This window comes from Chiloscyllium plagiosum, unplaced genomic scaffold (genome assembly GCF_037043375.1).
Source record: "Chiloscyllium plagiosum isolate Xiang-an unplaced genomic scaffold, Cpla_swu_hap1 HiC_scaffold_25, whole genome shotgun sequence".
Lineage (NCBI taxonomy): Eukaryota > Metazoa > Chordata > Chondrichthyes > Orectolobiformes > Hemiscylliidae > Chiloscyllium > Chiloscyllium plagiosum.
Genome location: NW_028270163.1, coordinates 38,361,403 through 38,375,083, shown reverse-complemented (window position 1 = coordinate 38,375,083; position 13,681 = coordinate 38,361,403).

The following is a 13,681-nucleotide window of genomic DNA, read 5'->3' as shown; positions in this document are numbered from 1 at the left end:
GTTAACATTTCACGTTCAGTGATCCTTCCTCAGAACTGATATAGCTCAGAAAATGTCAGTTTATATGCAGAAAATAGGGTAGGGGAGGGGATAAGGAGTAAGCAATAGATGGAGATAGAGCCCAAAAAGAAGGAAGGCTCAGGGTTGGAGGATTTGAGCTTTAGGGAGAGGCTGAATAGGCTGGAGCTGTTTTCCCGGGAGCGTCAGAGGCTTAGGGATGATCTTATAAAATCTTGAGGGGCATGGATACAGTAATTGGACAAGGTCTTTTTCATGGGGTGGTGGGGTCCAGAACTACAGGGCATAGGTTTTGGGTAAGAGGGTAAAAATTTAAAAGGGACTTAAGGGACAACTTTTTCACGCAGAGTGTGGTGCGTGCATAGAATGAGCTGCCAGAGGAAGTGGTTGAGGCTGGTACAATTACAGCATTTAAAAGGCATCTGGATGGGTATATGAATAAGAAGGGTTTGGAGGGATATGGACCAAGTGCTTGTAAATGGGACTAGATTAGGTTAGGATATCTGGTCGGCATGGATGAGTTGGACCAAAGGTTCTGATTCCATGCTATACATCTCTATGACTCTATGAACAGTTAAACAGATAAGGGAGTGATAACGATCAGCTTCGGAGAGTGAATTAGTGGAAAATTAGTGGCTAATGATGTGTGGTGTTTAAGATTAGACCGTGTGATAATAAGGCCTGGTGTGTGGGGACTGGGGTAAGGAGATGGGAGAGGTGCTTCAAGCCCTAAAATTGTTGCACTCGATATTGAGTCCAGAAGGCTGTCGAGTTCCCAAGTGGAAAGCTCACTTTTGTTTCCTGCTCAGACCGGCTTGGCTGATGAGACTGTCATGCAAATGTTGAAAAAAGAGTTTGCTTTGGGTAGATGGCCTTGCTCCCTGAACTGGAAATTGATCAGGTCAACTCCTAGTGCCGACATGACCTGACCATCTACAGCAACACTCTAGTATTAGGAGTAATGTGTCCGAATCTTTATAGGAACTAATTTATTTATACAAGTAATGTTAATAATCCGAGGAGAATTAGTTGGGACAGAAATGCAGGGCATTTTCAATTGCATTCAGTGGAAAATCGGTCCTAAATTTCTTTGTTGGGATCTAATCAATCAAAAACATAGTGAGTGTTACAGGGAGTAACTTAAATTAAAAATACACAAAACTCAAAAATCATTATCTTCCAGTTTGATTCTCATTTTCTAAAGCTCAATCCCAATTAAAAAGCAAAGTAGGAGAATTTGGGGTTCACTTACATTAAAAACTTAAGTAAAAATGAATAAATAAAATACAATCAGTTCCGCTATAACACGCGTTTCTTCAATGCGAATTGATTTTAACACAATTGAAGAGTTTAGACTGTTGTTGTAGAACATGAACTTTCCTTACCTGTATTGGCTATAATGCGATTCTGGCCCCATTAGTTTAAATGGTGCGGCTATTGCACGATTTTCTTATAACATGAGATCACACAAGAACGGAACCATCACGTTACATCAGAACTGACTGTAGTTAGATAATCCAAATTGCATAATCCAAGGTCACCAAATGAATCAGAAATGATATATTTGCAGGTTTTTTTAGTCCAATGAGCACAAAAGGGTAGAATTTCTCGTGAGGTGTCATATTTTAGTTGAATGGACCACCATTTCATTTCCTTCTGGCAATGTTCTGTCTTCATTGTCCTGGTTTCGGAAGAATAGTCTGCCATCACTTTACAGAGACCATATACAGCAGCATGGAGTTATTTGAAATGATCAAACAATCTAATAGAAAAAAGAAATGCAAAAATTGGGAAAAAATATAAATTATTTTTCAACACCGGAGGTACTGTGACTCTGTAATTTATTCATATTCTATCCCGACCCTTCTAAGTGTCTGAATCCCAATGAAGATCAGAATCTTCTGTTTTTGGACTAAGTCTAGAAATATGAGAGATTAGCGGGAAGGAAAATCATGTCATCTAAGCAAAATTTGCCTGATATTCCAGCAATTAGCCATCTGGTTGGCCGCTGCTCGGTGGCCAACTGGGAATAAGACCCCAATTGAGAAAGTCTCATCCATTGAGAGCTGCCAGCCTGAGGAGGCCAGAGCTGTTGCCAGTACAACACTCCTAAACTCCCGGAGTGGAGAAGCAACCCAGGGATAAAGTTGCGACGGTGTTGGGGGGAGGGTGCGGGGGGTGGGATAGGGAGAATTACAGGGAGAATGGAGTCATGGGGCTTGAAAGCAAGAGCAGGTGTGATACTCTGAGCTGCCATTCTCCTGCCCCTTGACCATGACCTTCATCAGGCCCACATACGTTCAGATCGAGGGACTACCTACTCCACTCTTCTCCCAGCCCTCTGAGCTGACCCATCTCAGCTATCTGGAGCTGAGATTATTGCAGCAATAATTGACGGAAAATTGGCACTAGGTAAGAAAGACATAGTTTGAGCCTTCCTGTCTAGAACTGAATTCAACTTCAAACATTCTTTCTAACTTTAATTTTATCCCAGGCAACACTAACTGGTAATTAATAATCTAAGCATTAACTGCTGAAAATGCCATTAATAACCAAAATGTCTCAAAATGTGCATGTTGTCAAATCCAATATGCTCAAAGATTTAATCTTTTGGTTATTTACACCCTAACACTTAGCAACATCACCTTCTTATGTGGAATCTATTTTTTCATGTGCTCATGTTGTTAGTATATCCTTCAGAACTTTTTTTTTAATTGAAGGTTTTTATTTTTTACAAAATTATAAAAATACAAATGATAGTATAACAATCCTATATTACAAAAAAACACTAACAATAAACTACTTATTCCTCTACACACAAACCAAAACGATCACAAAAGTATGAACAATCTTTCCACGTTATAATTTGATAAATAATTGAATTTAGCAAATTAGTTTAAATTAGCTTAATTTATAATTAACTATCCTAATTTATCCTAGATTAAGTCCAACTAGACAAAATCAATTAAAATTAACTCAACTCAAACCAAATTAAATTAAATGTAATTAAGTGAAATTAAATGTGGGCGGCACGGTGGCACAGTGGTTAGCACTGCTGCCTCGCAGCGCCAGAGACCTGGGTTCAATTCCCGCCTCAGGAGACTGACTGTGTGGAGTTTGCACATTCTCCCCGTGTTTGCGTGGGTTTCCTCCGGGTGCTCCGGTTTCCTCCCACAGTCCAAAGATGTGCAGGTCAGGTGAATTGGCCATGCTAAATTGCCCGTAGTGTTAGGTAAGGGGTAAATGTAGGGGCATGGGTGGGTTGCACTTCGGCGGGGCGGTGTGGACTTGTTGGGCCGAAGGGCCTGTTTCCACACTGTAAGTAATCTAATCTAATCTAATCTAAATTAAATTATACCACCCGGCGCACCTCCAGCAAAGCTCCCATCCATGGAAGCATCAACTGTTATATTATTTATTCAAGTATCCTCCACGCAAGGTCCCCGACCGCCAAACCCAGTCCTCACGGCTATATAAAGGTTGTAGTCAATATGGCTGACAGGTACACGTCTATGTAATTTAAAAAGGGCCGCCATGTATTATAGAATACATCCGTTTTCTGGTGCACTGCATTCGTAAGGAAATCAGGAGAACGTGCTCCATCATGAATCTATGCCACCCCATGAGACTTGAGGTTTTCTGAGGTCCAGCTCATTAAAATGTTCTTCCTTACACGATACGTGAGAATGTTGAATAATCTCTTCCCGTGCTTATCTTGTGAAGGCAGATTTGGCAATCCAAAAAGAAGGGATCCGGATTCACCCTAATTTCCAATCCTAGGATCTCTTCCATCTCATTCACTATGGCATCCCAGAACTTACGAATCTTATGGCACAACCACAGACAATGTGTCAGGCCGCCAGTACTTATCTTACATTTAGGGCACTCTGGAGATGCTCCTTTCTTGAATTTTGCTAATCGCTCCAGGGCCATATAAGGTCTGTGGAGAATCTTCAATTGCATAGCCTGCTCTTTATTGCATATTGAGATCATCTTCACATTCTCCCATATGTCCTCCCATGTTTCCGATGGTATTTCAACCCCCACTCCTGACTCCAGACTCCGTATAGTCTTTCCATATTTTCCAAGGTGCCCCCCTCTGTAAATGATACAGAGTACTGACCAAGAGAATGTCCACACACCAGAGCATTCTTCTCTCCATGTCAAACTTGTAGGGCTGACTTAAAAGTGTGGTCCTTCTCTGTATATAATCCCTAATCTGAATATAATGGAAGAGGTTCCTACTGGGTAGCCCAAACATGTGACTTAACTGGTCATAAGACACCAGGACCTCACCCTCAAATAGATCTCCCAGATAGGAGACTCCCTTGACCTCCCATGTTTTAAAGCCAGAATCCATGGACCCCGGCCTGAAACCTGGGGCTCCAACTAAGGGGTAAATGGTGAGGTCTTATGCAGGTTACCCCTGTCCTGCCGTATCATCCTCCGTGCTTTAACCATGTTGATGACAATCGGGCTTCTACAATGCTCAGTAACAGATTCCATTTCTATCCACAAACAGCAAGCTAAGGAAAGGATACCTTGCCTGGGAGGTCTTGATGTCAAGCCATATTGACCTTGGATCAGTCACTCACATAGGACAGTACAGTGCTTATTTGATATTGCTTAAAATCTGGGAGATCTACCCACCTCTTTCTCATTCACTGCCTCAAAGTTAGCGGCAACCCCAGCTCTCCCAGCCATAGCAGCCCCAGTTTACTTTTGCATTGACAAGCCAATTAACTTGCTGCAACAGTAGCCTTCATCCTTCTTAGAAAGAATGTCAAATACAGCCCAAAAAGGTGCAAGCCGGTCAGTGAGCCACTCTTCAATCCCAGCACTGCTGGCACTGGCCACTTCTTGAACTGTCTTCAGTCAGCAGCTACCGTAAGGAGGTTTAAGCTCAAGGTAAATGGCTTCAGGGCTCACTGCGGCCAATCAGGTGAGCCACATTGAAGGGAGACATTTGTGTGGCGTGGTTCTTTCAGTAAGGACACGACTAGGAGACGCCTCTGTTAATTGATCAGGTTTGCTCCCCTCCACCTGTGCCTGCAGGGAGGCAACCAGATAATACCTGGCAGTTTTGCCACATGGGAGGTTGGCCATTCACCACTAACAAAATACCAGCAGCAGTGGGATGAAGCACTTTAGTTTAAGGCTATGTGAACCACCCACCTCAGGTAAACTCCCAATAACTGCAAGAAGGCAATGGGTATTGCATCTCTGCCATTCAATCTTATTTTATCCCATCCTCCACCTCCTTCCTCCCAGGCTCACCTTTTTTACCCTCGTTTAGCCCATAAATTACCCTCCGCTGTTTCCCTGCTTTCAGGAACTATCTCCTCAAATCTCTTCTGTTGGTCTTAGTCTTCAAAAGCCTCAGTGAAATCTTTCACTTGGACCATGGCTAATGTCTCACAATGTTTTTAACGGCTTGATGCTTATTTTGTTGGTTTTTCTAAACTGGGTTCTTTCATGGACAAAGTGTTTTATTAATGCAATAAATTAATCATGACAAAAATTACAAATATTGTTGCATTTTGCTGCTCTTCTGAGTACCTTAGAGAACTGGTATTGTGCATCAAACAATACAAAGCAGCTTTCAAAATGTATGTTCACAATGAAAGAAGTATTACATCTTCCTTGTCATTTTGTGAAACCATGTAATGGTAAATACATGGGAATACACAGCACTAGCACTGGAGTTATTTAGTATCCACATATTCTGACAGAACCATTGATCCATTAGTCATGGTTCGAGAAGATGCAATAATTTCTGCTCCCTCATTGCAATGCTCCTGAATTTCCCCTCACTGAGTCCATTTCTTAACTGCTTTGTTGTGATTATCCCCTCCCTTACCAATGCCAGCTGCTGCAATGTGAAAATTTGTGAAACATTCTACACCAGTCCCAAATTGGAATAATCGTCATTCCAGATCTCAGTATTAATTAGCTTTGGGACCACAAATACTCAGCACAGTGAGGGGGATTTGTCACTGCAATGCACCATCTGTGATGTCTGAATCTAAACAAGGGGAATTTGTGATGAAAGTAAGTGTAGGATCAATTCACATTATTCCATCTGATCAGGCATTGCTTTGTCCTCAGTCTCCTGCCTCAAGTGCTGTAAAGTTCTTGTTGTGTGAGTAATCAACCCTTTTACAATTAAATTAATACTTTTGGGTGTCAGCTTGAAATATAGATACATTTTGGCAAGAATAGCAATTGGCATTCCTTGGTAATATAGCTACATCCTAAAGCTGGATAGCAATGAATATTGTTCATGACCTTTCATCATTTATGTATGTACATTTATTTTCATATGGTTTTATCTGTACAGAACAGTAATTCCATTCACTGGAAGGTATATAATATTATTTTTGCAGTATGAATGTAGTAGAAGGCCACTTTTTTTTCCTAATGATGATAAATTCTCTCGCTTTCAACATCCAGACCTGCTGCTTTTATGATTTTTAAATGGTTTTGCAAATCATACTTTGCAAAAAAAAACTTTCTCTAATGCCCAGTAACCTGACAGTAAAATACTGCACAGTCAGTTAGGAGAGTCAATACTTTATCCCAGCCTTGGCTCTCATTCAAGAAATAAAGAAGAATGTGCAAGTACAGGAAAATTGAAATAAAGGCAAAGTACTGGAAATATGCAGTAACTTGGATCTGTAAAGAGAGAGTTTCATGTTTCAGTTGGGAAATGTAATCCTACAAGCTCTCAATGTGAAACAATAAACTCTTTTCAGACATGATGGTCCTATTGCATTTTTGTTACTGTGCTTCACATTTACCTCTGGCAGTTTTTATTGTACAATCCTTCTGCAGTGGGAAAAAGTAGGATCCAGTGGGAATGAATTAATTTTTGTTTGCCATTGTTGAGCCCACTCACATAAATTGTTGGGAATATTCTATTCACTCAATTGCCTTGGTTAATTCCATTGTGCCTCCTAGTTTGATGTCTACAAATTTGACTAATTTGCAGACCTTTCACCTGCCTCAAGTATCCTCCCTCCACTTGAACCTCTCTCTCTGCCCTCTAACCCACTCCTGGTCCTGAAGAAGGGTTACACCTGAAACAGTGATTTCTTCACCTCCTGATGCTGCCTGGCTTGCTGTGTTCTCCCAGCCTCCTGCTTGTCCATCTTGGATTCAATCATCTGCAATTTTTTTGTCTCTAACCCACTACTGGCTTTTTTTTTTCATTAACCTTTTGTTTTCATTAACCTATTTTTCTAAACAATCTGATCAGAGATGTTATTACACACCTCTGGATTAGGTGGGACTAGGGGTAGGGACACTACCACTGTGCCACAAGACCCCTCATTTTTAATCTTTAAATTGAAAACATTAGGTGTGACATCTGCTGTCTATTTTCTCCACTCCCCTCATTTAGCTCCTGAACTTGCTGCAGCCTGTTCTCAGATCTAACCCTAATACAGTCACCAAACTAGCTGACAAGGATAGTGTTGTTCTGATTATTGGGACAATGAGGGTTCAAAGATGGGAGCCTAGAGATCTAGGGGGTCTACTGTTCTCACATTGAGGTTGTGGGAACAGGAACAGCACCCATTGCCTGTGATTTCAGTCCTATCCTCTGATGCTGTTGCTGTCTGGCATACTGACCTCCATTTTGCAAAGACTGATCACCAACTCTCAGATGCTTCTTCTTACCTTCTCTTGGACTACACACCATCACTGAACATCACAACACCGTTTCTAGACTGTCATTGATCTCCTCCGGAGATTTACTTCTGCAGTCTCCTAACTCATTATTCTCGAACCACACCTTGCCCACTTTTACACTCTTCCTGAAATCCACAAACAGGACTGTCCTAATGGACTGATTCCCTCAGCCTCCTCCTGCCCTACTGATTGTATTTCTTGCTATTTTCACATTCTTTTTTTCTCCTCTTGTCCAGTCATTTATCAAATACATCTGTAAATTTATAATCACCATTTCAATGATTTCTAGTTTCTTCATTCTAATTGCCGACTCTTTACCACCGACATTTTTTCACCACCAGGATAGACTGAAGGCTAGAAAGCCAATCAGTCTCCATCCACCACTGCCCTCCTCCAAATGGCTGAACTGTTCTTTTGATTGTTGAATTTCCTTTTTAACTTACTTCACTTCCTCCAAATAAAAGGTGTTGCTGTAGGTATCTGCATGAGCCACAGTTATGCTGGTCTCCTCTTGGGTTACGTAGAAAACTCCTTGTTCCAGTTCTACTCAGGACTCCTTTTCCCCACATTAATCTTCGGGTACATTGATGACTATATTGGTGCCACTTTCTGTACTCATCCAGAACTGGAATATCAGCAAAGACAGGAAGAAGGATTCTAGGAAGGGGATAAGCCAACCCTTGGTTAACCGGGGAGGTTAAGTTTAGCAAGTCTTAAGAAGATTTGAGTTCAGGTTGTGATTCTGGATGTAAGTTTGCTTGCTGAGCTGGAAGGTTTGTTTTCAGATGTTTCGTCACCATAATAGGTAACATCAACAGTGAGCCTCCAATGAAGCACTGTGGTATGGTCTGCCTTTTATTTATGTTTCTTTGGGTTGCTGCTGTCATTTCCTGTGATGATGTCATTTCCTGTTCATTTTCTCACAGGGTGGAAAATGGGATCCAAGTCAATGTGTTTGTTGCTAGAGTTCTTGCACATATCTCTGCTTGGCTTGTCTTAGGGTGGATGGGTTGTCCCAGTCGAACTGGTGTTGAAGTAAAAGTGAAACAAATTAGAGGAAACCTTCAAGACCATCAATAATATTCTTACTGGCATAAAATTCACTAAAGAAGAGGAAAACAACAACGAACTGCCATTCCTAGATGTCACAGTAGAGTTAACTGTCAATGTGGAACTTCAAACCAGCATCCACAGGAAAACAACACATACGGACCAAATACTGAACTACAGAAGCAATCATCCCAACACCCACAAATGGAGCTGCATTAGAACATTATTTCAACGAGCACAGAGGAACTACGAAGAGCAGAGGAAAATCACCTATACAGTGTATTTAAAAAGAATAGGTACCCAATGAACACAGTCTCCCGATTTCTCAGCAACAAAACCAAACAAGCAGACAAATGGGTCCAGAAACCCTCGCCACTCTCCCCTACATCAAGGACATCTCGGAAATGACTGCCAGACAACTCAGACCTCTTGGCATCGTGGTAGCCCACAAACCCATCAACACACTAAACCAGCAGCTAATGAATTTGAAAGACCCCATACAGACAACAAGCAAAACTAATGTCAGTTACAAAATGCCTTGCAAGAAGTGTAACAAACACTACATTGGACAAATAGGTAGAAAACTAGCCACCAAGATACATGAATATCAACTAGCCACAAAAAGACATGATCCACTCTCACTAGTATCTTTACATACAGATGAGAAAGGACACCACTTCGACTGGGATAGCACATCCATCCTAGGACAAGACAAACAGGCACATGCATGAGAATTTCCAGAAGCATGGCACTCCAGTAGGAACTCTATCAACAAACACATTGACCAGATGCCATTAACCACCCCCTGAGAAATAGAACAGGAAATAACATCACCACAGAAAATGACATCACCAACCCAACAAAACCCAAATACATAAATACCCAAATAATAGAACAGGAAATGACATCACCACAGAAAATGACATCAGCAACCCAACAAAACCCAAATACATAAATAGAAAGCAGGCCATTCCACCAGTGCTTCATCTGGAAGCTCACTGATGATGATACCTAGCATGGTGACGAACCTTCTGAAAACAAACCTTCCAGCATAGCGAGCAAACTTACATCCAGTTAAGTTTAGCATTAGATTGAAAAAAAATGTACAATGTGAAAAAGATTAGTGGTAAGCTAGAAAACTGAGAAAGTTTAAAATCCAACAAAAAACAACTGATAACAAATGGAGAAAATAAATTTTGAGGGTATACTTGCAAGTAGTATCAATACCATAAGAAACAGGAACAGAAGAAGGGCCTGCTCCACCATTCAATAGGATCATGGCTGATCTGACAATCTTCTCGTTGACTCTCCTGCTCTTTCACCGTAACCCTTAATTTTCCTACTAATCAAGGATCTATCGCAGCCTTAAATATACACAAGGTCTCTGCCCTCACAGCTCTCTGTGGCAAGGAGTTCCAAAGCTTCACCACCCTCTGAGAGAAGAAATTGCTTCTCTTCTCAGTACTCATCAAGGCACATGGCAAGAGCTTCTTTAAATACAAATAACAAGGAAGAGAGAAGCTAAAGTGAACAGAGACCCCTTTGAGAATAAAGCAGGGAAAATAAAAACGGGGTACCATAAAGTGACAAGTGAAGTAAACAAATACTTTAAATCAGTCTTTACAGTAGAAGATGTCAATTGCATTCCAAAATTACTAATTGTTCAAGGGGCAAAAGGGCATAAAATAAATACAATAACTATCACTACAGAAAAAGTGCTAGGGAATGTAATGGAACTCAAGGCTGCTAAGTCCACAGGACCTGATGCATTCTAGGATTTTAAAGGAAGTAGCTACAGAAATAATGGATGCATTAGTAGTAATCTTCCACAAATCCTTAGTTTCTGGAAAAGTTCTACAGGATTGGAAAACTGCCAATATAACACCTTTATTTGATTTGCCATGATTTATTTCATTTGATTTACTTATTATCACGTGTATTTGTTACAAGTACAGTAAAAAGTGTTGTTCAGTGTCACCATTCTCCAGCACTATCCCAAAACACAGACTATAAAGCCATAAAATAAACCAATAAAGTTCATCTTATAGGCTTACCTCAATAAGGTTAGGTGGTCTTTGGAACAGCTCCTAATCCTAGCTCAGCCATTGCCCTGGATCTAAGCTCCACCATCCCTTATGCTTCGAATCCCTGCTGCTAAATTGATGGCACTGCTGCAATCATGTTTCACTGTGACACTGTCACTAGAACAAAGAGTTGCCACTTTCCTTTACCACCTCACCCTCACCAATGCCGTTGTCGCCATGAGCTCACCAAGGGTTGCCTCCACCAGTGCCGCAGGGTCCTGCACTGGGACCAGACTTGCTGCCGTCACTGCCTTTGTTGTCAGGAGCCTGGCCCTAGCCGCTGACCTGGACACACAGCTCAACCTGTGAGTCTGGATCGGGTTTAAACCTGGGGTCTGCTCCTCAGGTGTACAGCTGCGTCTATCTCAACCTGGTATTGCTGCTGCCACCGCTGAACACCCCTTTTGTCCGCTATTCTGTGCGTGGGCAAGGGAAAATGGTCTTTTATTGGGAAAATGTTAGGGACTATCATAAGAGCATTTAGCATTGCATAACATGATCACAGTCAGCATGGCCTCATGAAGGGAAAATCATGCCTGATAAATTTACTACAATTCTTTAAGGAGGTAGTAAGCAGTATAGATAAAAGGGAAACAGTAGATGTAATATATTTCAATTTTCAGAAGGCATTTGCAAGGTAGCACACATTATCCTACTTAATAAAAGCCCATGGTGTTGGAGGTAATATATTAGCGTGCATCGAGGATTGGCATATAGAAGGTAGAGAGTTGGCATAAGGGTGCATTTTCAGGCTGACAACTTGTAACTAGTGGAGTGCCACAGAGATTAATGCTGGCGCCACAATTAAGTGAATGTACGATACCCAAGTTTGTGGATGACATAAATATATGTAGGAAGGCAAGTGGTGAGGAATACACAAAGAGTTGACAAAGGGATATAGGCAGAATAAGTGAGCAGGCAAAAACTTGACAGATAGGATATGATGTGGAAAAATATGAGCTCATGCATTTTGGAAAGAAGAATAGAGGAGCTGAATATTATTAAAATAGTGAAAGACTGCAGAAGGCTACAGAACAGAGGGATTTGGGAGTCGTCATGCATGAATCACAAAAAGCTAGTATTCAAAAAAGTGGAATTTTGGCCTTTATTTCAAATAGAATGGAATATGAGAAGTAGGGAGGTTTTGCTACAGCAGTAAAGCAGACCACTCCTAGAACACTGTGAACAGTTTTGGGCCTTTCTCTAAGAAAAGATACCGTGGCAGTAGAGGTGATTACACTTCTCCACACCCTCCTTGCTGTAAGGTCTTAATTCTGTTGTCTCAGCTTTTCCATCACATTTGTTCTGATATGTCTTTTTTTCATCATAACTGAAGGTTCTACCTGTTCCCCTAAATGTGCTGGACCCATTTGTGCACTCTCATTTTGACTACATCCCCACCCTCCCAGAATGCTGGGAGGTTCCCTTTGTCTTTGCATTCCAACCCACCAGGCTCCACATTCAAAGATAAAACAAAGAACTGGAGGTACTGGAAATCTGAACCAAAAAACCCCCAAAAATTGCTCTCACTGGACTCAAATATTAAATCTGTTTTCTCTCCACAGATGCTGCCAGAGATGCTGAGTTTCTCCAGCAATTTCTGTTTTGTTCCATATGGAAGGATCATCCTCTACCATTTCTGCCACTACCTCTCCCTGTCAGCACATCAAAGGAGGTTGACACCATGACATTCTGGTCCACTCTTCTGTTATTTAAATTCCCTCCTACTGCACCTTTCCATGCAATTCCCTGTCGAGAAGGATTTGGAAAACAGGATCCAGCAAATTCAGAGAGAAAAGCACTGGGACCTTCTTACTGCTGCACTTTGCAACTAATTGTGCATTGCTTTTTGAATTTATGAAACTCGACTGTCTAAATTCATACAGGTTCACCACTCTAACCAATCACGCATCTGTTGTTTGAAAATAGCTCAGTGATGAATCAAATGGACCATTTCACCCTGAAATTGAGTGGATGAAAATTACAAAAAATAAAATTCTCTGACACAAAAAACGTTTTTGCCTTCTTGTGAGTTTTGCTCCTGGCTGCCAAGGTATACTTTCATTACATTGCTCATTCCTGATGAACGGCTTTTGTCCGAAACGTCGATTTTCCTGCTCCTTGGACACTGTCTGACCTGCTGTGCTTTTCCAGCAACACTCTAATCTGGACTCTAATCTCTAGCATGTGCAATACCCACTTTCGCCTATACTTTCATCACAGTCAGCCCTCCCGATTAAACAATCACTTTTAAAGAATAAACTTTTAAATTTATTTGGAGGAAGAAAAATGAGAAAAAAAAACTTTGTGGGGGGTGGGGACGGGTTTAACTGGCACCACTTTAGGACATGGGCTGTCACTTATTCGCAAGAATTTGTTTTCAAACAGCCATACATTAAAAATACCTTTACGAAATTCTGGAGTCTTGTAATTTATGAGTTATGGTTGCATTCCCAAATGTGTTTATTCTATTTCCTTTTTTAAAATAAAATCAAATCATAAGCAATAAAAGTGGAAAATGCCCAAAATCTATCCACTACAGGCGGTGAAGAACTGTGAAAAGAAGGGAGAAGTTTAAGTTAAAGTCAAAAGTTATTTCTGCAGAACTGACAAATTCCACACCGTGACATTATTTCCACTAGGTTTTTTTTAGCAGTTTCTACTGTTCAAATCGATACTGCAGTTTATTTTAGGGAGTAGCAGGGATGGTGCCCATTCTTTTTAATACTTGGATCGACTGCCCTCGGGTTTTGTGGGAGTTGGGGGGGGAGGCGGCCTGTTTTGATCTTCGTGGCGCTCCGTAGAGCGTCTCCCTCGGATTGGCTGCAGCGCTCGGA